Below are 27116 nucleotides of genomic sequence, written 5' to 3'. Positions count from 1 at the left end.
GTTGCATAAGCAATAACCCTATTGTCACTTAGAAGCTACCCTGGTTGTAAAACCAAGTGCATTGCATACATTATCCTTAAGTAACTTTATGTGGTAGCCTGGGCATTGCTCATGACTCTTATTCTTAACATGTGGCTACTGCATCACCAAATAGCATCTCATAGAGAAAAGGGTAGGGGCAGAACAATAAGAAGTTTTGAGATAGGGGAAAGAAAGAGAGAGACAGAAAACATTATTAAGTCATGTTTTGTTACTTTTTTATTAATTTTTATTAATGACTTATAAATGAGATTCAATGCATTATAAACACGTACATAGCACATATGTACTATGTAGAGTTTATACTGCACAGGGGTTTAGGCTACCAGCAGAAGTTTGGGAATGCATCCCCTTAGATGACGGGGACTAGTGTTCAGCAGGTGCCCTCCCTTCAAGTCTGCGGGACAAGGAGAAATGAAGAAAGTTGCAAATTTTAAGATGAAATAGAGACATGAAACCCAAAGGATCTAAACATCATACTTAGCCATATAGAATCTAAGGGATAAGGAGAGACTGGAGTTTTCAATGTCCATTTTTGTAGTAAATGCTGTTTTGTGGCAAATATGGATAAGAGAGTTGAATTCATGAAGACTTACACTAGAGTAGCAGCAAAGAACGAGTCATGGAGAACTATATAAGGGACAGGGGAGCAGAAAGGACCAAACCTAAGTCACTGTTGTCACTAGCTTGCTTCTCTAAGCCATGACATGGCAAACTCCTGTCCTTTGAACACGACCTGGTGTGCCTGTGTGAAGTGTATGAGAGTGTATGCCCATCATGAGTGTGAGGCAGAGAGCAGAGAAAAGCCAGAGTGTGTTTCTCTTTGGGCTCAGATTCCATCTGCAGATAGAATTATTTGTTTAACATTGTCACACCATATGATGTTACACTCTTTTTAAGCTTCACTTTCCCAGGCAATGATCGTTCCTTGACAGGGTTCATTACTGAGAAATGACACAGACATTTGTTATACTCTCAGAAAATAAAATACTACACAGCTTGAATACCTTTATGGAATATTAAACAAATGTTGTTCCCTTTCTGTGTTCATCGTATCATATTAAAAGTGAAGATGCAATGCTATGTTTTATCTCCTGACATACACGACATTGGGAAAAAGTGAGTCTCACTTGCCCTTTCCAACTGACTTTACTTGGCAATGCCCAAGGCCTCCAAGACTTGCTAGAATGTCATTTCAAGCATTTATTTTCTCAAGAGTCTTGAATGTACCTTTCTTTCATATCGCCTTAAGGAAAAAACATCAAAAAGTCACTTACAGACATGTCGTTTGTCCCAACTCAAGACTCAGTTAGTTTCAGGCATTAATAGAAGGATCAAAAAATCCGTCTTCATAAAAACTGGTTGTTGACCAACTTACAGACATGATGTGTGTAGCTAGCACACAGCACACTGGACCTTTCCATAAGTACATAAAGACCTACCCTAGTTTTATTTCTGTTGCTGTGATAAAATGTCACCCCATCCAAAAAAATAGTAGCTTAGGGGAGAAAGGTTCTATTTTACTTACAATTCTAGATTCAGCCCATCATTACGGGGAAGTCAAACAGCGGTCACATCACACCCAAAAGCAGAAATAGAAAATAAATGAATCTATGTCTAGAAATAATCTCCCTTTCCCTATTATTTGATAGCACAGGACCCAAGCCCAGGGAACAGTACTACCCACAATAGGCTGAGTGTCCCCACCTCCATTAAATCTATTTTAAAAAATCCCACAGAGGTATTCTCATGGGCAACCATTATTGAGACTCTCTTCCCAGGTGGGTTGAGATTGTGTCAAGTTGACAAAACTAATCCTAACAAGACCACAAGAAATAATTAGCTTACCTGCTATCAAAAAGCATTATCTGTAATCAATAAGAACCTACACAGTCATGGGATAGTTGTGCATACGCACAAGGACACAGATACATACCTACATTACAGTGGATATTCGGATACTATTGACTTTGGGTATCAGAAGTTAACTTTAGAAAATAATCAACTGAGCTGTAAACTTCGCCCTATGTATTGCACATAAAGTGGGATTTCTCAGGGCTCTGCTTGAGGCTGAGTTGAGTCTCTGTTGTGTCTGCGGTTTTCTAACTCTCTCACCGAGAACAAGCATTAAATGGATGAGGACTTTGGTAAGTACCAAAAATCCTAGGGATGGCAACTCTGTATACATTTGGGTTTGGCCATGGAAAAATAGAGCCAGAACTCTAAAACAACCATAGTCAGTTTTACACCCATCTTTGTTAGTATTTTATTTCAACTCAGACATCTAAGTTAATTATGCTACAATGATTTTTTGTAGTATTTATCAGAGGAGAAAGTATTTGCTCTATCTACTTGGAAAGGTGTTTTGGAGAATAAAACAAAATTATTTATGAATCCATTTGAGGAGCAAAGGATTAAGCTCCCCAAAGGGCCATACACAGGTAGCTTAAGGCTTTGCTGCCAATAACCTTTGGTCACTAAAATTCTTCTTTTCACCTTTGAACTTATCTTTGGAAATGAAGTTGGCTAGGTCAGTCCTGGGAGAAGCTCAAAGGTGTCAGGCAGGTTGCACATACGCAGGCGCAGGTCCTGCGGAATGGGGACAATGGCAGAAGCTTCACCAGCGTGATGCCTGGGTATCGATCAGGGTTGAAATCTTCCCCATGATGGGAATTTATAACACCTCTGCTGGGTCCCTCAGTACAATAATGTGACATCAAGTGGACAGCTTAGGTTGGGGTTTTGTAACTCAGAGGATGTTAATGCAATTTCGTGCTATGAACTCTCAGTTGAAGCTGTTTTCCTCCCAAGAGCTCACACAGGAAAAGACACAGTTTTTTAACCAACTCCTTCTTCCTAGACCCCGTCTCACAAAAGCGAGACACTTCCCAGCACCGCACTCCCACCTTATCCAGACATGGAGTCTTGTGCCCTGCACTATATGCCTACTCCTCCTAAATGTCCAAATTGGTATTATATTTGAAATGATTCAGCAATTGCAGAGGGTGGCAGCAGACTCAGTATCTTGTCACCTGACCATTTTCCATGTCAGTTTGGTCCATGCTAACTGCAAGGTGCTTTAGGCAGCAGAGTCTTTTGTGCAGCTTTTGAAAAGTACTGTTTGGTAGGAGGTGGTCTTATCTGACATACTGCCAAAAGAAAAAAACAAAGAACTTCCATTTTCTGTTATGTAAAATGATATCTTTTAATTAACTTCTTTCCCATGCTACAGTTTACCCCTTCCTTCTACCACCTGATACTTGTCGGAGGACCACAGGCGAACCACACAGTGCAAGATGCTAAAGATATCAGGGGGATAAGACATGGCTTCTGCCAATCCAGTTCCCAGGCAAGCTGCATCAGAATGCAGCATCTGAAATATAACCAAAAAAAAAAAAAAAACGTAGTGATGCAACCACACAGTGATGCCTGGGGCTGCACACAGGAGTGGGCTAGCGATAACTGCATGTGAGAATTTCACAGTACATTATGGAAAGAGAGCGTGCAGAATTTAAACTGTTGTTTGGAGGTAGGATGTGGAAGAGGGGTGCTGATGCTGGAGCCCAGAACAATGAGATAACAAGGTACCCAGAAGGATGAAGGTGAAAAGGGCACAGCGGAAATAAGAGCTGACTCTTAGTGAGACGTCTTGATTATAGGGATACTTTATGAAAGATAGTTAACAGATCCACAGAGATAGAAATGAAATATCTTCCAGGATTTCCTGACTCAAATACTTCTCCTTAACATAACCCAAAGAAACTTATTTCATTCCAGATATTCCTTTATTTTTATTGCATTTCAATATATACAGTATATATTATATATAATATTCACAAGTATATATTTATAAATTACATAAATATATATATTTATAAATGTAACATGCATTTACAAATGTAGCATATGTATAAACTAAAATGTCCAAAAATAGGATGAATTTTTAATAGCTCAAACTTAAAAGTATCCACCAATTATAGATCATTCACAGAGAGTGACACAGCACCAACAGAAACAAATCTGGGGTAATGTACTTTTAAAGAATGAGTAATTTACTTTTCAAACTCAGAAGATTATTTAACTAATAGTCCTGGAGGCTGGTAAGGCCAGGAACATGCTACCAGCATTGGTTGAGGAACTTCATACTACCCCATAAAGTGGCAGAAGGTGTAATATGGTATTAGAGACTATGAATTTGTCAGATTAGTTTCATCCTTTGTAAAGACACTGGTCCCCTTGTGGGGCCCACACCCTAATAATCTTATCTAAAGCTCCCACCTGGAGAGACCACAAACACATGAAGTTAGAGAGGAAGTCGGAGCACAGATGTCAGAAAAGACATTCAAGCCATGGTTTTTCTTTGGTAACATGTAAACTTCTTGGATTCAAATGCAATTTGTCTACAGCTTTATGCTTTAGGTAGAAAACTCTTTTCTGGTCAGATGATATCCTCCATGGCTGTGAGTGAGAGAGAAATGTTCTGGCTTCCGTCGTACCTCAAGTACCCTCTTTAGATGTGTCGTCTGTACTTCCCATCACTCTATGGGTGATCCATTAAAGTAGGATTATCTTGTCCTTGGGACGTGCCTTGCTGTCTTAGCTTAGCATTCTGCTTGGCTTCTGTACCCACTGCTGCAGAAGTACAAATCTACTGTGGAATGCCTAGCTATGGTATGGAAACAGAAAACCCCATTGAAGCATAAAACTTCATTGATTGCAAATCACAGTTTATTTATGCAGAGTATATGCCAATAACCACCCATTTATATAAACTAAGTTCAAATTGATGTCCATTTTGTTTAATTCTCACCTTTCCTTTTTCTTCAAAAAATACACTCATGTTAAAGTTTATATAGATGCAATTTCTTTTTCTATAGCTTTATGTCAATAGCAATATATCATTAAAAATTATGAGAATTTCTCTCAACACAATAAAAATTCCAACTTTTCATCTTCCATCCATGTGAACACTAAATTACTTTGCTTACAAATTACGCGAATGAGTGGACATTGTGATGGTCTCAACTTTGCAGGTATCTGTTAGGGTCAGAAAAGGCCAGTGTTTGAAGTCTGTAATTGACATTAAAATACTCCATCACAGGCATTAGAAACTATATGTGCCATTCAGTCTTAAATCCCAACATCAGTCCTGTCTCTGGTTGAAACTTCTCTACTCCTGGGAAAGCACTGAGCAAGTAAAGGGCCAGATTCAGCCACTCAAAGACTTTACGTTATCACTCTGATCTTTGTAAATTGTCTTATTTGCATGTGTGTGTGTGCATGTGTGTGAATGCAGGTGAACATACACTATGGTGCACATGTGGAAGTCAGAGAACAACTTTGAGGATTCTGGTTTCTCTATCTACCTTGTCTCTGAGGTAAGGTCTCTCTTGTTTCTAGCCTGCATATTCCAGGCTAATGGCTACTAGCTTCGCTTGATTCTCCTACTTCCACCTCCCATGTCACACTGGGAGAGCTGGGATTGTAGATGAATGACACAGGAACATGCTTTATTTAATATAGGTTTCCAAGATCAAATTCAGGTGGCCATGCTTGCTCAGCAAGTGCCTTTACCTGCTGAAGCATCTCGCTGGTCCTTTTAATCATATCGTGACCCAACTCCTGAAGCTTTAATTAGCAAAATGCACGACAGAATCAAGCAGTCAGTATTTAGAATTATTAACGTCACATTTGGACCCTTATTAGTGAAATTAATATATATTAAGAGTCAGGGATTTGGTAGAATAATTTATAAAATTAAAGGTGTTTAAGACACTAGACTGGAAATTGTATTAAATAATTTGGATTTAATCTTTGCTTTTCTATGAATTGTTCATAAGACCTAGCTAATTCCATATTAGACCTAAGGGATGATGGTGGTGGGGATATTTTTTAATGGGTAAAATCATGACTCTCTATGGAATAAAATGAACAAGTATCAACAATTTTATTTGACACAATAATTAATGAGGAAACCAGAAAAGCAGTTACAACTGTTCAGAGGAAACTTTAATGGCCAGACAAAGGCATGAGGCTGTGGCAGCCCTGAGGTGAATTTCTGGTATGGGAGGTCCTTCTGTCTGTGTGTTGCTTTTCTTGGTTAATGAATAAAGAAACTGCCTTGGCCTGTTGATAGGGCAGAACTTAGGTAGGTGGAGAGACAGAACTGAATGCTGGGAGGAAGAAAGGTGGAGTTGGGGAGAAACTCTATAGAGCAGCCACCAGAGTCAGACATACTGGAACTTTGCTGGTAGGCCACAACCTCGTGGTGATATACAGATTACTTTAACTGGGTTTAACTGGGTTAAAGTAAGATGTAAGAGTTAGCCAATAAGAAGCTAGAACTAATGGGCCAACTAATATAGTTTCTGTGTTGCTATTTTTGGGCTAAGTGGCCAGGAACAAACGAGCAGCCTTCCTGTTACTAATTTCTGTGTCAGGGACAGCACAGTTTCTTGCACTGCTAAGGGAGGAAGTCAGTTCACACTAGAAAGAACTCATTTGCATGTGTCGAGACAAGACTCATCTGAGCCAATCAATAGGCAGACACCTGGTCATGGCTGTGCCACACATTAATCGGCATGTATGAGATTGTGAAATGGCTAAAAGACAATGAAAGACATAAATAAACTCCTGCAAAACCTAATCATCAGAGGTGTCCCCTCACTGCCTGTTTCGGTCATGTGATAGTTTTGACAGCTTTTCCTCAACTCAGCCTGTCACCAATTAGTCAAGCTTCCTCCCTGTTCTTGTGCTAAAACAGCCTGACTTATTTGGTTTACAGTTTACAGGTCCAGGCCAAAGTCCATTAATCTGGGGAAATCAAGGCAGGGACTTAAAGCACCATGCTCACACTCAAGAGCAGAGAGAATAAATGCTTGGATCCTGGCCTGCCTGATCTCCCGTCTCATGTAGCCTTCTTCTCTCCTATGCTCCGCTGGACTGCCTGCCTCGGGAATGGGCAGGGTCTTCCTATGTCAAGTAATGAGGAAGACAATCCCCCACAGACATGGCCATAGGCCCAACTGATCTAGATAATTCTTCATCAAGATGCTCCTTTCGAGTGAGTCCAGGCTGTATCAAGTTGACAGTTAAAACTAGCCAGCATGCCACCCGTGTAGTTCTGGTTCCTGCTAAGGAGATAACCCAGTCCTCATCTGGAAGATTAATCCATCCCTTTCATCTGGGATAACCTTTCTTGTAGGACTCTGGCAAGACAAACTGAAAGAAGAGGCCCTGTCCACATGGTCCTGGACAGGTAGAAAGTCAGGACACACACCCCCCATCACAAAGGTCACTGTGGAAGTCCCCATCACAAGAGAAAGGCACAATAAGGCTCTCCTCCTCTGAGCCCCAACACAGCTTAAGTAATTCATGGCACTCTTTTATTTCTGCATAAAGGTGTGTTTGGAAATGCCTGCCTCTGTGATGTAACTTCCAGACCTTTGCTTTTCCAACAGTGTTGACGGTGGTAATGGAGTAGTAGTCCTTCCTGACTGTAAACATTTGGAGTCCTTAACTTTTTCTGAAAATTCACGCTGTGCATACCCAAAGCAGCTGCCGTGCACCGCGCCCCTGTGTCTGCGCTCTGTGTGCTTGAACCCAATTACGGAGCTTCAGGCAAGGGGGCTGGAGGTTAAAATACACAAACACACACAGACAGCAACACGGGTCATCCTTGAATTCCCCAAGAATACCCCCTTTATTGTGATCAGGGGCAGATTATATAGAGATAGCCATGCCCCGGCCAAACCCACCAGAAACCACTCTCCTGCCATCAGGAACTCCTGAAGGTCTCATGCTCAGAGCAGCTGTAGGCACTCAGATCAGGGGAAAACAAGTTGTTTACAAGAAATTCAGGATCTGGGGTATAGGTGTGACCAACTCAGATTAAAGTCTGAAAACCAGAACTACAATATCTTTCTTACTTCTTCCCACCCTGCCCCCTCCTCCAAACGCAGGTTTCTCTCTGTCCTTTTATGCTGTGTCTCAATGGGTCACTGTAGGAAGAAGGGGGCAAGTGTGGAAATTTAAGCTATGTATAAGTCAGATTTGGGGTTCATCTAGAGTAAGACCATCTTTGGACTCTAAGACACCTAAGCAGTAAGTTCATCAAGGTATAAACTCAGACGACTACATGCAAGCTACAGTAGGCATCGCCAGCTCTCTCAGAGAAGTAGAATTTCCACATACCTTCAAGTGAACTCTTGAAAGTCTCTGCGAAGGAGGCAAAACAAAGACTATGGCATATGGTTTATCTTTTCGAGTAATTGTATTTTCAAATGTAATCCTATACACTTCCCCTCCTAAGTAAAGTCTTATTTCAAACCAAATGTTTCTCTGTGAGCACAGAGGAGGCAATGGGGGCACACACGTGGATGTGGAGACAGTCAGTGGCTTCATGGTTTTGAAAAGTTCCAGTTAGCATGGCACATTCATGGCCTTCTGGAAAATACGGCCGTACAGAGGGCAAAGTGGCTGAGGACTAGCCATGTGTCTTCCACATGGAAGAGCTTCAAGTCCCATTCAGTTATAGAAGCAGCTTTTGTTTTTGAGAGAGAGAAAGGCAGAGACAGAGATGGAGAGACACAGAGAGAGAGAGTGGGAGAGAGAGAGAGAGAGAGAGACAGAGACAGAGACAGAGACAGAGACAGAGATAGCTGTGAACTGTAGCACATCCCACATGTCAATAACAGAATAGTGTGTTTCTGGGCAGAAGAAAGAAATTTAACTTCAGACTATTCTAAGAGGCTCTCATGGAACCCTCTGGATCTCTAAAGACCCTCCACAGTCAAAACATTTCATTTCTGAAGATGCTTTAAAGCAGCTAATGTGAGCCACAATATTTATACACGATCACATTACAAAGGGCTCAGCTATTCTGGTGACAGGATGAGGTTATCACATCTTCCCAAATGCCTGAAATTTCTGGTCACCCATCAGAGAACATGTTATTCCTTGGGGAGGAGGGGGATCAAGTCTGCTAATGCTAATGTCATTTTACAAGAAACCGGATAGCAACACAGGCTGTCATCTAGTGGAAGACCATGACCTTGAGAAGAGCTGTGGTAGATGGCAGGCAGAAGTCAGATATGTGGCCAGCATTGCAGATCTGTTTTCTAAGCCTGTGTCTATCCCTCCTTCTTCCTTGTCCTGCAAATCGAGGCCAGTTCAAGTCTACACTCCCCAGGTTCCTCAGCCACCAGGTGGCTATAGAATGAGGTTCTACCTGTTCTATATTTTTGAGCCATGGAGGATATTTCCATGCAGAGATTCTACTGAAAAGTCATTGGGATGTGTTCAATCAAGAACCCATGGTAGGGGTCATATACCCAGGTCAGTGTCAACAGCCAGGTTCATGGTACCCAAAGATAGCCAAAGTAGTCAGTTCCCCATGCACTGGCCATAGTGAGCAACACTCCAGTGGGGGGCTCCCCTGCCTCTCATGCTTCATTCCTTCCCATTTCCTGTATGACGTCACTTTCTGTCTCAAACACCCAAAATGGTTTGGTTTCCTGTGTTCCATTCCAACCAATAGAAGAGGCTCAGGGGTCATTATCAACTGACCGACCCACAATAAGTGGACAGAGTCTGGAAACTGATGAATATCAGAGTTAGGAGTGATTCTGTCTACCCTTGACCGTGTCTCTAAACGTGAGAGGACCAGAGAAGCTGCATGGCTGAAAACGGCAAGGAACAGAGATAATCTGGTATGGGAACGTAAAACCAAGACCAACCGAAAGGCATGAATGGTGTAGAGCCTAGAGCTGCCTCCAGCAGACCTTGTAGCCTTAATTCTCTAAGCTTCAGTTCCTTTTCTGCAAAACACAGGTGTAATGAGGCTAGAATTTGATGCTGCTGTAACACAAGATCTATGACTTTTTATGTAAAAAGCTAGTTTAAGCCTAGACATTTTGACTACTAGAAACACAAGCTTGGAAGGAAGCATGCTTTAACTATGGTCTCATGCCCAAGGTACATTAGTCTGTGGACAAACTGCCCCCAAAACTGAGAAAATCTAGGAGACACTGAAAATACAATAGACGATAACACTACAGCCTGGCTTGAAGAACCCCACTGAATATATGATCAGGTCTCCTTTGGTTCTCCTGGCCATGGAACTCTATGAAAGGCCTCTGTTTCTGATTTTCTACCAGCCTTCTCTGTAGTCTGGCCCCCGTAGACAAGGTCCAGTGGTTCCTATCCACACTTCGAGCTACTGGGCTTGCCTCCCACCCCCATCTTCATGTTTCAGGATTGTAAGCCACAGGTCCAGGTCCAAACTCATTTGGTAGAAGACCAGAAGTGGCTCCTTGGAGATCTTTCTCTGGTAATTAATGTCACTAACAATTGGAAAGAGGCAGTCTTAGGCCAGGCATCCCCAGTTCTGCATGCCATCAAATTCCGTAAGGGCTTTCAAGATGGAGTTATCATTCCCAACATATGGTGGTACAGAGAGGAAAAAGACTAGAGTTTGCTAGTTACGGGTCTTCAGGGTCCAACCATGAAGACCCTTTCCATTTCTGTTAACAGTTTAAAATGAAAACTATACTTACAGCTGACCAGATGATCAATAGAATTGCATATGGGCAAACAAAGAAGGGTGAAGAAATATCTTAGCCTGTAATATTTTTTCCCTGTAAGTTTTTGGACACAAGTTCAATCCCTAGAACTCCTGTAGAAAGCTGGTCACAGTGGCACATGCTTGTAATGTCAGCCCTGATGGAGCAGAGAGGTGGATGTCTGGGCTCGCTCCCAAATCAACAAACTAGAGGCCAGTGAAGATACTCGGTCTCAACAGACAAAGTGGGGTGGCACCTGAAGAATGATATCTCAAACAGAATGACCTGTGACTTCTATATGTCATTAACATACATTGTATACATAGCAGTACCTGCACACATAAATATGGAGAGAGACAGAGACAGAGAGACAGAGAAATACACAGAGACAGAGACAGAATTCCATCTACAGAGTTATCAGCCAGGTAAATTTCTGATGTATTTTAAGTACCACTTCACTATGTTATTCCTTAATGATTTGGAGTTAACCAAAAACATACAACAGGTCAGATCCACCATACAAAACAGAGGAACCACCCAACCTACTAGCATCCATACATACCCTGATACTGAGATATCTCTGAGATAGCGTAGAACACTTGGAAAACATTCTGATATATGTTAATAGAGTCAGACCAGGGAAGGATAAAAGTTGCAAGAAATGAATATGGAAATATTAGTGCAAACAAAACATTTATGTTTGCTAGAGTCTATAGGGACTTTTCTGTTCACGTTGCTAAGTACTTACCATGTTTTCATGCGCATTGCTTTGAAGAAGCCACGGATCTCAAGTATCTGAGGCAGCTCTTCCACATCCCTTCACAGCGAAGGACGGATGTGACTGCACCTTTGCTGGGCTGTGGTAGAGCCCATCAAACACTGTTAAAGTAGAAATCACAATATCAGATAACTTCCAGAGAGCCCCCAACCCTTGAAAGACTCTTAGCATGAACAGGACAGAAAAGGCAAAGAACAGAATGATGGCTGTGTCCATTTCTCCACAGATCTAGAAGGTTTAGTTCCTATGGACACTAGTCAATGATTGTGGACACCTAGAACCTTGGAGGGAAGAACTTAGTTCTGGATGAGCTGGCCTCAGCAGCTCGCTGATGCTGTCTCCTGAGCTGTAACCACTGTATCCATGAATACTCACTGAGGGAGAGAAACACCGTGTCTGGTTTTCCAGTGCAAAACTTAACTAAATGGTGAACACACAGAAATTGATGGAGGAATTCTCCAACTTTATGGAATTATGCCAAACTTTTTTGACATAAATATTTTTATTGGTTTATATGTTTAACTTGTTTTCTCTTATGTTTGTTTATAATTTATTTATCTTCAAATACATGCTGAATAAATTCAGGGCATGAGCCAGTGCACTCATAAAAGTATTATCATGAAAATACCTTTTTCAAAATTATTATAGCCTTTTAAATTTTGGGGCAGTGTCATATATGTATAATAATAATAATTTTAATCAGTTACCTTCTCTGGTCCTCTCATCCCACTGAATCCCTTTTTCTTCCAAATAGCCCCTTCTACTTTCATATATTCTTTGTTACTAACTTTCATCCTGCACTGTGCTGTTCTGGGACCTCATTTCTGAAGAAGGACATGAGCAGTCCTCAGCAACCGCAGTAACAGAAGCAAACATGCTTTCTTGGGCCTTCCTGGAGTTGTAAGGTGTACACTAAAAACATCCCTTAGATGCTCAGCTTCCTCCTTCTAGCCAGCTGGTAGATTGCAAGCAACGATCCTAGAGTCTAAGCTTATGGAAGACTCTGCCTGCTTATTTGCTTAGAAAGAACCTTGTCTGAAGTGAAGTCTTAAGCTGGGCAGCTGACAGGTTACCTTTTAGAATCTCTATTCATTCTCTACCATTTTTAATGTGCAAAAATTCCTATGTAGGGGCTGGAGAGATGGCCCAGTGGTTGAGAGTACTTGCTGCTCTTGTAGAAAATCAGAGTTCAGTCCCCAGTCCTACAAGAGTAGCCGCCAACCAGCTGTAACTTCAGTTCCATAGGATCCTATACTCTCTTTTGGCCTCTGCAAACACCCTTACACAGAGACACAAGCACATTAATAAAAAATAAAATAAACTTATCTACTCTCATTCATGCATGTACTCTGCTGATGTAACTGTTACTGTCATGCTCAGCTCGATGCTCTGGGCTTTTGGTTTTATTTTGAGGCAGGCATTTTTATTTTATAAATTCATTAAAATCCAAAAACAGTTGCAAGGAAATAAATTTTCTTTAGCAACAAAATTGCTTGCTGACTCACAATGACATAAAAATCTTTCTAACATTTTTATTTAAAAGACGAGAAATTGGGGTATGGAAATTGTGTCCCCATTAAAGACATTTTTATTTTAATAGGATTCTACTAATAAGTTTAAGTGACATGATGAAAAACAAGTCAAAACAAACAGCAATAACAAAATAAAGTTCTCAAAGGGCAGCTCAAGAGGCCAGATGTTGTCCAAGCAGATGGGAAGAGCTAGCACTGGGCAGCTGCCCTACGATGCCATCCTTGAGAACACATGCGAATATGTAAATGGGGAATGAAGAGGTGACTTAGTCCCTGGGTTAGGGTACTTCAAGGATGAAAGTGATACCAGATATAGGTGTCCCTTCAAACCCTGCTCTACCCTACTAGAACAAGACCCACCACCATTCTAAACTGTTCCTGACAGACTTGTAGCAATGATCTCTTTGTCCATTCCAACCTCTTTGTCCATTTCTGAAGTGCTAATGATGGGAGAGAGAAATGAATATGTATAGACATCATCATCTCTTCGAAGTATCATTTTAGTAGTGATGTCATGAGTTTCCACTGACTTTGGTTATTTTGTGTTGATATATAACTTGAATGACCTTCAGGACCTCGATCAACTCCCCTAGTGCTCTCACTCTATGGCCTGTGGGAGTCACAGGGTAGCCATATAGGTTTTACATATTCCCAGGGATCTATGACTACCTATGCCTCTTCTTCCAGGCATATTTCCTGGAGATAACTTTCTCACACACATCATAACAGATGCAAAATCTCAGCTTCTCTTTCCACTTCCATACAAACTTCCATAAGCACAGCAGGTTGTGCTAAAGATCTGAAGACCACAGGAAGGGCATAAAAAGGGGCTCCTTCCTGTGCCACCTCTCCCTCTCTTCTCCCCTGACCTGCTTTCTCTGGTCCTCACAATCCCCTCCCACTGAGCTCTGCAGCTCTTCTTGGAAACTTAAATTTGCATGTCAAAATCCACACACATGTTCTCTTTGGACACGATACAAAGAGATCTGGAATTGGTTAAGGAGTTTATTTAGAAATGCAAAATCTCATTTAAAAAATAAAGCCATAAACATAAATAAGAAAACCAGCACTTGTTAATAAAGAGAGTGTTCCCAGTGACAATAAAATATGCCCCATTCTGAGTTGGCTCATTAAATGATACAAATAAAGAAAGTAGGACTGACCCAGCTATCTCTGAAATCAAGAGGAAATAAACACCAGCCAGTTACATTATCTAGAACCATGCTCATCAATGCAATAAATACATCATATGGATCACTAAAAACAGACCCTATATGCTCTCTCTCAACCTCTGCTCAATTTTGTGAGATTTTTTCCCCTCTCCCTTATAGAGCATCTAATATAAGTAGGTTCAACAACAAGAAAACCAAGCAGGGCTTCCCTTGTATTCTTTCCTCCAAATCAAAACATTCTCTCCTGGAGGGAAAAGAAAGGGCCAGAAGATTCATGAAGCATGAGAAACTTGTAGGGGCAGAACAGCCTGCTGTGTGAAAGGTCCTTCCCGAAGATTACATGAACGCTAACAACTGTTGGAGGGAGGAGACTCTCCAATCAGCAGAACTTCAAGGAAGTTGTACAAGAGAGCTCTACGGGATATGACTTTCCTGCGTCACAACCATGCTGAGGTGGACCCTACTCTTGCAATAAGTTAGACTGAGGTAGAATCTCTTGTTTGTCATCAGTGCCCTATATGAACTCAATAGATAATATGTCCACATCTACCCTGGAATAATCCATGTCCTCATGGAGCTTACATGCTGGAAAGAGAACAGAGTAATAAATGTGTCAGCAGGTACACAAAATAAGGTCATGTAGAGGTTAGCAGAAGTAAGAAAGTAGGATAATGGGACTGGTTGGGTCAAATTTAAATAAGGTCCAAGGAAGGCTCTAGAGAAGAGCCTATTGAACAATGGTTAGCAAGGAAAATGAATGGAGGAAAGAATTCCAAAGCCCAGTTATCCCTAAAGCAAGGGATGTGAACAACAGTTGGACAGGTGGAAGGTCAACAGTAGAGACCAGAGATGATGGAATATGAAACCAGAGATGGCATACAGGCCTAGACTATAGGGAGTCTTGTGCATGGTGGTGAGCAAGTTAGATCATGTTATTGTCTCCCTACATGTTGGCCTCCATCTGTCAAATGCTTCTTGACAAAATCAAACTCAGGTCTATTGGTTCTCTTTTTGGAAATAGTTTAAATATGAAATGATGACATAGGACATTATAATTAGGTAGAATATCTATAATGCTAAAAGCCTGTATGCATTCACACATCTGCATATTTCTTTTAGAAAGCTAACCCGAGGCGTAAGGGTTTTGGTGGGCAGAAGGTGGCAGAAGTTGATGATCAGACACACTGACTTCGAAGACCTTATTGCTGAGACCCAGAACCCTAACCTCAGACAACTGAGGTAAGTGATGCACATAGAGGGACTGGTACAGTTTCATCATTTTTTAAAGCTAGCAAAAGAGCCTCGCACAACTGGTCTTGGTTACTAAGTAGAAGGAGAGTGTGCTGGCTAGTTTTTAAACTGTCAATTTGCCAAAACCTAAAGTCACCTAGAAAGAGACTCTCAAAAAGAAATTATTTAGATCAAGTCACCCTGCAGGCATGTCCATGAGTGATTACCCTAATTATCAATTGATATAAATAGGCTATGCCCAGTCCATTGGGATTAGGGGTGCTGACCAATATAAGAGAAGAAAAAGCTAGCTGAAAGCCAGCAAACAAGGATCTGTGTGTCTGTTGTCTCTTCTCTTGACTGTTGCCATTCTGTGATACATTAAATTCCTACCTTGACTTTCCCATTATGGATGTCAAATAAACCCTTTCTTTCCAAAGTTGCTTTTTTTCTTGGAGTATTTTATCGTAGAAACAGAAATGAAACTAGGACAGAGAGTTTACATGACTTTTGAACATTGTAATCTTTTCTGGCCCCTAGAGATAGGGAGGAAGAGTCAAGCCAGTGCCAAGAAAGTGGGTTGAAACAAATTATGTGGGCTTAATGGAAAACCTGCCATGTGCTGACATGTTCATCCTCTTTTTTAAATTTATGAACAACACGTCCTTGATGTTCCACACCCTTGCCCGTTGGGGATCCCAGTGGGTTCAATGAACTGCACCATTTATGAATCAATGTTTTCCCCTAGCGCCAAAACTGGAAAGAATAAATCTCCATCCCATCCATTCAAAGAGTTTCCCAGAGATTCCAATGTGTATTTGAGTGGCACCCATCCTTCTCAGTTTTGAAGTGCAATGGGCATTATCTTTTTACCTAGAAAGAGTCCCAGAACAACAGCCTCGACCATTATACCGGCTTTCAGATGAGTATCTTTAGGCAACCACACCCCCCCCACACACACACACACACTAGTTAGACCTAATGTTTAATCCCTCTGTGTCTTGGATTGAGTGTGCGGAGATCAACATTTATGGGATAACACATAAGCAGTTGTTATCTCTAAACTTTAGTCTGCCCATGGATACAAGAAAAAGATTTAATAGAAGAAAAAAAAATATGAACTAAGGCTAAAGTGCTCATGATGGGGAAAACATAATCTTCAGAATACTATAACAATAACAATATTTTACTGGAGATTTTTGATAATGACAAGTAGAATGGATGTGGCATATTATTTAAGGAATATCACTAAGGAATTTATAGCCATCTTAATGAAACTCAAGCCCACTTATGACTTCCACTAATTTACTTCTATATTCGCCACCCTGAAGTTGATTATTAACAGATAATAACCATGTGGCTTCTAGGGTCTAATGTATTATTTGTGAGCATCTGTGCATTCTGTTATGATCAGCTGAAGATTCTTGGGTCACTCATCACTTCTCTCAAACATTTATCATTTCCTTCTGATGGGAACATTTGAAATCTCTCTTCTAGTGACTTTGTATTACACAACACAATTGGGTTAATTTTTATCTTTGTTATTTGTGTTAAAAACACATGATCTAACTCACTCTAGCCAACTATAAATTCGTACACCCAGAACCCATCTCCCCGGTCTCCGCTTACCTTCCCCAGCTGCCATTACTCACTGCTCTGTTCTCTACTTCTCGGGCTTCTTTTAAAATCCACGTACAAATTAAATCAGGTGACATTTGTCTTCTTGTGCTTGGATAATTTCATTTACTGTTATGATTTGTAGATCCCATGATGCTCTAAGTGACAGTAATTCATACTTTTCTATGATTGGGTAATATGTTCACATCAAATTTCATTTACACAGTTACCTATATGTGGAACCTGCTTGCGTCCACACCTTGGCAATTGTGAATAGAACTCCAGTAAGCATGGAGGAAGTACAGGTACATCTCTAATTTACTGATTCCATTTCCTGTGCTGATATATCCAGGAGAATTGCTAGATCACATGGCAATTCTGTTTCTAATTATTTGAAATGCATCCTCTATAAGACAAAGCTCTTTAAGAAACCAGTAGCAATAAGATATCTGTTTGTGTGTATATTACATCTATGTGTGTCCTATGTACACATAAAAGATTATTCTCTACATTGGCTTGCATAACAATAGCTTGGAGGTCCAGAGATTGCCTCCAATGTTGAAGAAGCAGAGAACTAGTGGCTGTTCAGTACCTGAAGATGCCTCAGCAGTCTCGGGCTGCTTCTGAAGACATGAGCACTCCTTGGAGAGGCCCTGGTATAGAGTAAACACTGGAAGACCCAAGCAGCAAGTCAGAGTCTGAGGATGGCAGAGGACACGGCAGCAATAGATACACTTGCTCAGAAAGAAAGAAAACAGCAGGCTGGGCTGCCTTTTCCTCGGAGTACACTGTATCCAGACAATCCACTGGAAGGAGCTGCCCACTTAGAGGGAAGGGTTTCTGCTCCCAGTTAACAGTCTTTGGAAATGCCCTCACCAATACACCTAGGGGTATGTGTTGAAATTGCTAGGCTAGCAAAATGATACAACAATTGTATTTTTATTTACTCTAAGGAGAAAACTCACAAAGCAGGAAGTGAGAAATCCAAGCACACCAGTGTCCCCCGGGAATGGCGCAGAGAGAGCACGCAGGCAGTGCACATGTTTTCTCTCCTGTCCAAGAAAACCACACTTTACCTGGGCTCCACCTCTTAAAGATAATTGACTAACAAGGTTTTCCCCATCAGGTATGTGTCTCTTGGGTGATCCCACATCTCACCACCTTAACTACTAAAACAGACCATCACTCCTCCATGCTGTTTTCCACGGGGGCTAACACTCCCACCAAGAAGCTGAAGCTCAAAACAAGTTCCATGGTTTCTGTAAAGAAGGATGATGGAAAGAAGCAAGGATCACAGAGGATGCAGGCAAATAGGAAGGCTTGGTTATGGCTATTAACACCATTACCACCTGTCATATTTTTTGAAGATTATTCACTGAAGTAATTTTATGAGCAAAATAGGACTGGTGGATGTGTAAGGAAGCAGGAAGACACAGGCGAGAGGAAGTGTCTGGAATGGAGCTATGGCGAGAAAGTCCAGTTTCCTCTCTTCTAATTGGTGATTTCACAGTCTTTGTACCAAGTGCACCACAGTCACTCTGTCATCACAGAAACCAGTCACCCGAGAATTGTACCTGGTATGTGGAATGGGAGGGGGTGAGGAGGGGGACAGCTTTTCCTAACAGGATTCTTATTCCCAGTCTCTGCTTGCCTCTTTAAGTCTATGGCAAGGGTTGGTGCTTTAGGTTGAGCTCCCTGGGGACCACAAACAATGCCCATATTTCCACATTTCTGCATGTTCAGGACTTTCTGAAGGACCCACATTAAAGGGTAAGTGAGGGACAAACAGAACTTAGAAGTTTAAGATAGTAAACAGAAGATCTTTCTTCTCTGAAGGTATTTGTTCATATTGCAAAGGAACGTAACAGTTCAGGGGCCAGCTACTTCTCTCTCCAGGAACCAGGGTCTTTCCTTCTACTTCAGAGTGAAGAAAAGACTACTAAGTGTTTTGCTGTGAAGGCCACAGCAACAAGGCCACAGCAACACTTACAACAGAAAACATTTTATTGGGGTGGCTTACTGTTCAGTCCATTCTCGTCATGGCAGGGTGTAGGCAGACTTGGCACTGGAGAGGGAGTTGAGAGTTCTACATCTTGACCTGTAGGCAGGAAAAGCAACTGTGCCCCCACACTGGGCATAACCTGGGCACATAAAGCCTCAAAGCCTGCCTTCATCATGACACACTTCTTCCAACAAGGTCATACCTACTCCAGCAGGGCCATACCTCCTAATAGTACCACTCCCTATGGGTCAAGTATTCACACACCTGAGTCTATGGGGGCGATTCGTAGTCAACCCACTACAACACACTTGATCCAGATTGCCCCCAGAGGGGCTGAGTCCTTACAATGCACCACCTGAGAAAGGACACCAGGGAGCGAAGCCCAAGCAGCTGTGACAGATGGGCTTCTCTTGATTCCACAAGCTCAAGCTCCTATCAGCCACAAGGCTTCTGGCTCCCCTTGGAACAATTGTTAGAGCTGTTAGTCGTCCTTCTGTGGAAATTCTGCAGGGATCCTGTGACTCCCCTATGACTGTCTCCAAGCCAAGATCCCAGCCTGGCGCCTTGTGGGTCCTCTCCACAGCCATCTCTCTCTGGCTTCATTGCTTCCTGCCCAATCCTATTCATTCAATATTTCACAAAACTAAATGTTTAGAAACCTGGTTTCTTTCATCATCTCAGACACAATCTCTTTTCTTTTCTGTGTTTTTGTACCTGTTACTCAACCATTCTGGTCTCTGTTCTTCCAAAAGCATAAGTAGCTGGCCTGGATGGCCAGCACACTGCTATTTATGGTTCCAAGGCTGGCATTCGGTAAATTACAAAACCCTCTGGAAGAGTCCGTTTACAGCAAGCAGACAAATTCCAACCTTGAAGAGGTTAATCCCTTCATAAAACCACAAGAAAACAGAGTTTCTAGAGATGGAATCTGACTCTAGTTAGATTGTTTTACCCTAAAATTCAACTAATGGTGTGAGTTCTTTTAAAAAAAATGGTTAATAATTAAATGTGTTTGAGTAAGACAATGATAAAACCAGCCTCTTACATGAACAAAAGTGCATCTGCTCCTGGGGGCTTTTCTCTTTCTGTATGATGGCATTCAAAACTACCAGGGAAAGACTATTTCACGGGGTAACCGGCCAGGATGCCAGTAGCTGTTCCTCAACGTTTTTCATTTTCTAAAGAGCAACAGAAAAGACCAGCGCCACGGCCTCCTGAGCATCGATAAGGCTGAAATTATCCATAGATATAATTTGATAGGAAAAGCATAGGATGGCAGGGGCGGTCACTTCTGCCCATGAGTTGAGCTATCTCAAGGAGACTGGACAGACTGTCGCTATCTCATCTGCTGTCACCTACTTACCAGCAGCCTCTGCTAGGGCTCCAGCATCCTAGGATTGATCTCTGCTCTGTAGTTCTTATATCAGAGCAGCCTGTGGGCCCCGCCCAGCTCACTTGAAGGACTATCCAAAAAGGATAGTGCACACCCTACGTGAGTCAGGGAGTGGTCTCTGCTCTTTGAGGCACATGTCTCCAGTGCCTGCATCCTGCTCTACCTTTAAGGACATCAGATTATGGCCAGCCATTAATCTTAGAACAGTGTGTTATGTGTAAAGATGGGGAAGGATTCTGGTGCCAGCTTCCATATAAATCCAGTGTTCCCTTCCCGTCCAGTCAATAAACTAGGGCCAAAATTTTGGAGAATTACTCTAGCAGGTGGAAGCAGCGAATGAAGAGCATTTGAAGCAGAAGGAGCTGTGCCCTGGTGGACAGCAACCTCAGACTCACACTTTACTCCTATGGATCTAAGAAACCCAAGAACTGGGAAGAGGACGCGAGGGACCATGGAGATGACGCCGACCCTTGCCCGAAAGACCCTCAGTCCAGCGCAATGTCTAACTGCTCCTTCCTGCTAATACCAGGATGTTATTTCAGATATTTATTATTTGGGTGGTGGGTGGTTCTGTATTTAGATTTGGGGATGGTGTGTGCATGGTGCGTGCATGGTGTGTGCATGGTGCGTGCATGGTGCGTGCATGGTGCGTGCATGGTGCGTGCATGGTGCGTGCATGGTGCGTGCATGGTGCGTGCATGGTGCGTGCATGGTGTGTGCATGGTGCGTGCATGTAAGTACAGAGATGCACGCATGTAGAGTCCAGAGCAGGACCGCTGATGTCTTACTCTTACCTTGAGAGAGGGCTCATCACTGAGCCAAAAATCACAGATTAAACAAAGCTGGTTGATCCAGCTCACTGGATCTACCTGTCTCTGCACTGTGTTGTTAGGGTTATGGGCACTCATAGCTATCTATGCCTGACTTTTGTTACACAGGTACTGGAATTCAAACCCACATCTTCATGCCTGCAGAGCAAGCTCTTCTTGCACCTGAACCATCTTCTCATTCTTGAACTTAGGCCTTTTAGGTTTCCAAAGCTCCTGGGGCCCTTTGCAACCAAGTCTCTAAGCAGAGGGGGGGTGGATAATAGAGCCCCGGTTCTATTTTCTGAGAAGGTCTTGTTCCCTTTCTCAGGAAGATAGCTACTTTCTTTTTAAGACAGGGCCTCACTATGTATCCCTGACTGTTACTCACTGTGTAGACCAGCCAAGCCTGGAACACACAGAAATCCACCTGCCTCTCCCTCTCAAGTGTAGTTATTAAATATGTGAACTACCAAGCCTAGTCAGAAAATAGCTACTTTTGGCACCACGGTTTGCTCATCATTTTCCACAAGGAATGTGCTACTAGACAATGGTAAAATGAGGTAAGCAGGAAGGGTAGAGATTTCCTTTGTTAGGGGAAACATGTTGTCAGGTTCCTGGGGAAACAGAGGGACAGAAAAATGATCTATATATTTCCTGCTTCCCCATGCTTAAGCTCCCCTATCTTTCTCTCCTCTCTTTCTACCTCTTTTTTTATGTCTGATGTTTAGAGCCCAATGAAATAAAAGTGTCTCTGACGATCTTTATTAGAGCCTGGGCTTCATTCTTCCAAGGGGGGCTTCTCATTTCTTTTGCTCTGGATGGGGCAAGCAGGCCTGCTTTTCGTCCCGCCCAGCTCCCACACGGCTAGCTTTATACCTGAAATAATAACACACGAATTGTATTCATTTAAACACTGCTTGGCCCATTAGTTCTAGTCTCTTATCAGCTAATTCTCACATCTTCATTAACCCATTTCTATTAAATTGTGTAGCACCATGAGGTGGTGGCTTATGGGGAAGATTCTAGACTATGTGCATCTTGGGTCAGAGCTTCATCGCATCTGCCTCACTGCCTTTTACCCAGCATCCTGTTCTGTTTACTCCGCCTACCTAATTTTCTGTCCTATCAAAGGGCCAAGGCAGTTTCTTTATTAACCAATGAAAGTAACACATAGACACATGACCCTCCTCCATCATACATATGCATTCAGAGAGGCACAAACCTGACTACAGTCACCACATCAATGTCTTGACCCCAAACTCTGCACCATCCACAGATCCAAAACCAACAGCTACTAGACCTAAGGAAATGAGACCAGAATATGTGTGTGCACCCTTAAGAACCTTCAGCTTGCCCAAGAAGCTAACACCCACTCACGTCAAACAACTGATTGAAAAGACACAGCACTAGGTGAGAGAAGAGAATGCCAGAGCTTAGTAGGGCTAGGCAAATCCAAGTTTGAGTTGTTAGGTCCCACCACCACCATCTAAGAACATGATCTGGTCTCCTCCTTGCCATGCCTGGAGATCTTCACAGTGGCAAATAACATTAGCTCTTAAAAGACGGTTTTCTGCCACCCACTGTTTTTCCAGTGAGCACAATTTCAAACACCCTGTCCAGAATTTGCTTTAAGATACCATGGGAGCACCATACTCTGAGACATAGAAGGCCACTGCCTCGAAGAATAGGTCTGGGGGGGTCTTATTCTCTAATTCCAGTGCAAGCATCTATGAATGGATGGACTGGAGCCAGAGTCTCCCCTTCCTGGATCTGAACATTAAGCATCCTATGAGCTCATCTGCTCCTCCTTGAAGCAAGGTTTGGTGCCTGGGAAGTACTAGTCTTACCCATGCAACCTGGATAATATTGCCAAGGTGGGCTGCCTGCAAAGCCAGGATGGAGTTTTCAAATGGTACTATTCATTACTTCACAAATCCTCTAGTATGTCTGCTGTGGGTTTATTAGTTCAGCGAAATTTTGATAGATATTCACATATATATTAAAAGAGCTGTGCAGCTCTGACCCACACATGAACTAAGGATACCAAAGGCACAAATGCCCTGAGCAAGCAGACTCAACCGGCTTTGGCTGGTAAATGATGACATCACTCTTGGACACCCTCCAGTCTCAGAAGTGTTCTAAGTTTTTTCTCTTCTCTTATAATTTGATGTTCAGGAAGGTATGGTGAGTGGCTTCTTGATGCATTCTGCTTCTGTAACTACCCCCCCCAAAAAGGTAAGTAGGCACTTGGGGGTGCAGGTAGTTCAGTCAGTAAAACAATATTCTTGCAAGTACCAAGAACTGAGCTCAGTCCCCAGAACCCATGTAAGAAATAACTAAGAAAAAAAAAGAAAACATAGCTGGTAGCATGTGCTTGTGATATAGAAATGGAGCAGGTACTCCGGTGGGTGATGGCAGAGATTATTCTCTGGCTTCTGAATACACAAAGTATCCACACATAAGCTCATGTACACATACACACAGGCAAACTTCTTACAGTATCAATAAAACACACGAATCCCACTCAAAGTAAAGCAGACTTAGGAGTTCTTCTGGTAAATTGATAAAAGGTATTGGTTGTCCTAATACCTTGACCATGCAATAAATGCCAAGTGCTTGCCTCTGATACCATGTTCTCAAGCAGTCATGAGGCTGGAAAAGGAAAAGTGTATTAAAGGAAGAAGTAACAGAAGGAAATAAAAGAGGAAGAAAATGGGAAAGGGCAACAAACAGAAAGGTGCTTGCCCTGAGTTGTCGAGAGTCATTGGCTTCCTAGACGCACCCTGGGTTTTGAACACATGACTTACCGTAAATTCCAAGACCTTGTGATCAGTCAATAATTCCTCACAGGCACTCTTCTCAGACAGTTCTCACAGCCCATCTCCTTTTCTTTGTGATTCCCTGCCTACTACAGAACCACCCTCGACTTGGGTTCCCATACCACCACAGCTGAGAGGGACCCAGGGAGACTACCTGTACCTCCTCCCCCTCCTTCATGCTGGTCTTCCTAGCACCCTTAACCCAGCCTCAGCTGCATGTCTCAGTGTCTCTTCCCAGCCCATCTCATTCCCTTGGGACTCACCAGCTGCCCGTGGAGATACAGGGACCCCTAATTCTTCCTCTGTTACCTCCATGGACTAGAGTCCAAGTTCCACTTAAGGGACCTCCAGAGTCAGATCCCTTCCCCACTTGCCAGCCTGTTGCTTACCCCACCCACTGAGCTGACCTACAGTTGTTTGAAGTCTGAACCCAGAGGTCTAATCAGAACATCCAATCTGGCACCAGTCCATATCTGAAGCTGGAACCCAGAGTGACCCCAAGGCTGAAAACCCAGATTACTCCACAACCTGTAAGATTGGTGTAATAGCAATCAAAGAACACGATGCCCAGTCCACAAAGGTCAAACAAGATATCCACACCAAAAAAAAAAAAAAAACCACCATGAATATCATAACACCAAGACTCATGATCTATTCAGGTTAAAACTCGTCTGACTTCCCAGTACTGGGAGATCCATCAAGTCCAACCCTCACATTTTACAGAATAAGGACTTGTGAATCAGAGAACTAAACAAGTTCTTTATAAACCTCACAGCTAGTAAGGTTTTTGGCCAAAATTGTAGGCACTTATGATGATGCTAGCAATAGCAATAGTGTGAAGAAAGAATTGCAATCAGATTCGCATAAGAATAGGAAGCAATTGGTCCTGGTGTAACAGGAGAGGGATTAGTTGCAGGAGGTTTTCCTAAAGCCTTTAAACATCTTTCCCACAGGATAAGGAACTGCTCACATCTTCCTCAGTGGTGCATCATTATTAAATTTTATTTGTGAAACATTAGTTTAGACACATTCTATTTTTGCACATTTATGTTCATATGATGAAGCCTAATGAAACATGAAATCCATCAGAATTAAACTTGAAAACTGAACCTCAAAGGAAATGGTTAATCCTTGCAGCCGCATGCTAGAGGGGACCTGCTACAGCATTTTCGGTAGCTTTCCCGGTTCAGAGAAGCAGCGTGCCTGGAAGTGAGCTGGGACAGCAGTTCCTAACTGAACACAATCAGGAATTTAAAGCATCTCATAAATGGCCAGATGTTAACCCAATCAATCATGGCTTTGGGGGGATTCTAAATAGGGCATAGATAGCATTCTCTGAAATTTAATTACAGGGTAATTTTCTTCTTCTGAGAGTAATTTGCCCCCTTGCACGGGTACCTTCCAGGTTTTCTGGCATCTACCCTCCCTCACTTGTATGTAATATGCATATATAAAAAAATTAGAAGCCAAGATCTGTGTGCAAGAGGGAACATATAATGTTTGTCTTTCTGAACTCGGGTCACCTCACTTAATATAATATTCTCCAGTTTCCTAAAATTGCATAATTTCATTTTTGTGTCTGAATACAATTCTGCTGTATATATGGACCATGTTTTCATTAGACATTCATCTAGATGCCTATGGGCATCTAGGCTGATTCCATTTTCTATTATAAATAGAGTAACAGTGGATGCAGAAGGGATACAGTCCTTTGGGTAGATATCCAGGAAAGGTACAGTTGTGTCAGTAAGCCATTTCTTGATAGCGCCTAGATACATAACACACTGATTCAGATGTCCCCTGACCCTGTTTCTGAAGGTTTGTGACACAAAACTGCCTGACGCTGCAGAGCCTGCCCTGCTCAACAGGACAGCATGCAGATATGAAATGTAACAATGTGTAACAAATGCAACAAAAGTAATATTCAAAAAAATGTAACAAAGATATATTATATAACCATGTGTTATCGTTACAGGATGCTGGCGTGCCTTGTACCAATACCTTTAAGGTAAAGTCTGGACCAAAGTTGGAGTTCAAAAGACTGTTCAGGTAAATAAACCTGTAGTAGGCAGACAGTAAAGTGCGGAACAGAATGGAGTCTGCAGAGACTTCGTCAGGCTCTTGGTGTATGTGGCTAACTTGGTGGGCTGGTATTTTCTTACAACTTGTGGTGTTCTCCAGCTGGCTGTAAGAAATAGGGTTTTCAGATCAAACATTTGATGAGTGTACTAATTTAAAAAAAAATAAAGGAAACAGCAACTAATCTGGGTTTTTTGATCAATGTCTTCACTGAACTTTAGCAAAGGCATCTTTACCCTACTCCATATGAATGGGTCTATAGACCTAGAGTCAGGTAAATACCCCCAAGCCCCGGACACAAAGGGTCCCTCTTTTTCCTCCAGATAAGAGTCTCAGACAAGACTTGGATAAGAGCAACTGCCCAAGCTGCAGCAGGGGCCCTGAAGGGAGCTCAGGCCATGATGGGTTTATGCTGGTTTCTAAAGACAAGTAGGGCATTGCACAGATGAGATGGGCTGCAACTGAGGAGGCACGGGAAACTGATGAAAAGCCAGAGGCCACGGCGAAGAAGATGGCTCAATGAGTGGGAGCCCCAGACTCACATTCAAAGACAGACATAGAGGTTCATGCTTGTGATTTCAGACCCGGTAAGGTAAAGATGGGAAGGTTTCAAGGACTTGCTAGCCACTCAGTCTTGATTTGATTTACTGGCCAGTCCTGGGGCCCAGGAAAAGACACTGACTCAAAACTCAAGGTATACAGTGCCTGTAGAACAACTGAGGTTGACTTCAGCTGGCCTCCATGCATACAAGCATACCATTGACCCTCACACACACACACACACACACACACACACACACACACACACAACCAATCAGACCACTAGCACATTAACACCTTCTGGCTTTCTAAGACATCATGGTAAGGTACACAATACAGTAAGTATTGAGTCATAAGACCAAACCATGTACTAGGCATGGTAGGGTGTGACTTTAATCCCAGAATTCAGCCTGCTCTACATAGTGAGATCCTGAAGAAAGAAAGGGGGGAAGGAGGGAGGAAGGAAGGAAGGAAGGAAGGAAGGAAGGAAGGAAGGAAGGAAGGAAGGAAGGAAGGAAGGAAGGAGGGGAAATAAGAAGTGAGG

General features: G+C 42.4%; 1 long non-coding RNA gene across 3 annotated transcripts in view; it reads right to left on the bottom strand.

Annotated features, from left to right (window-relative positions):
* Window positions 1–27116, bottom strand: part of LOC126505368 (uncharacterized) — a 190455-nt gene that overhangs the window by 11336 nt on the left and 152003 nt on the right. Inside the window, exons 4-5 of one of the 3 annotated variants that reach the window (XR_007592880.1) lie at window positions 11350–11480; window positions 3945–4705 (exon numbers count right to left, since the gene is read on the bottom strand). This is a non-coding gene — a long non-coding RNA (uncharacterized lncRNA). The other 2 variants (XR_007592878.1, XR_007592879.1) reach the window with 2 other exon arrangements.

The sequence above is a fragment of the Alexandromys fortis genome, unplaced genomic scaffold (assembly GCF_014885135.2).
Source record: "Alexandromys fortis isolate MF-2015 unplaced genomic scaffold, M_Fortis_MF-2015_v1.1 scaffold_62, whole genome shotgun sequence".
NCBI lineage: Eukaryota > Metazoa > Chordata > Mammalia > Rodentia > Cricetidae > Alexandromys > Alexandromys fortis.
The sequence above is the reverse complement of the archived record's forward strand: the minus strand, read 5'-3'. Positions and strand labels throughout refer to the sequence as shown.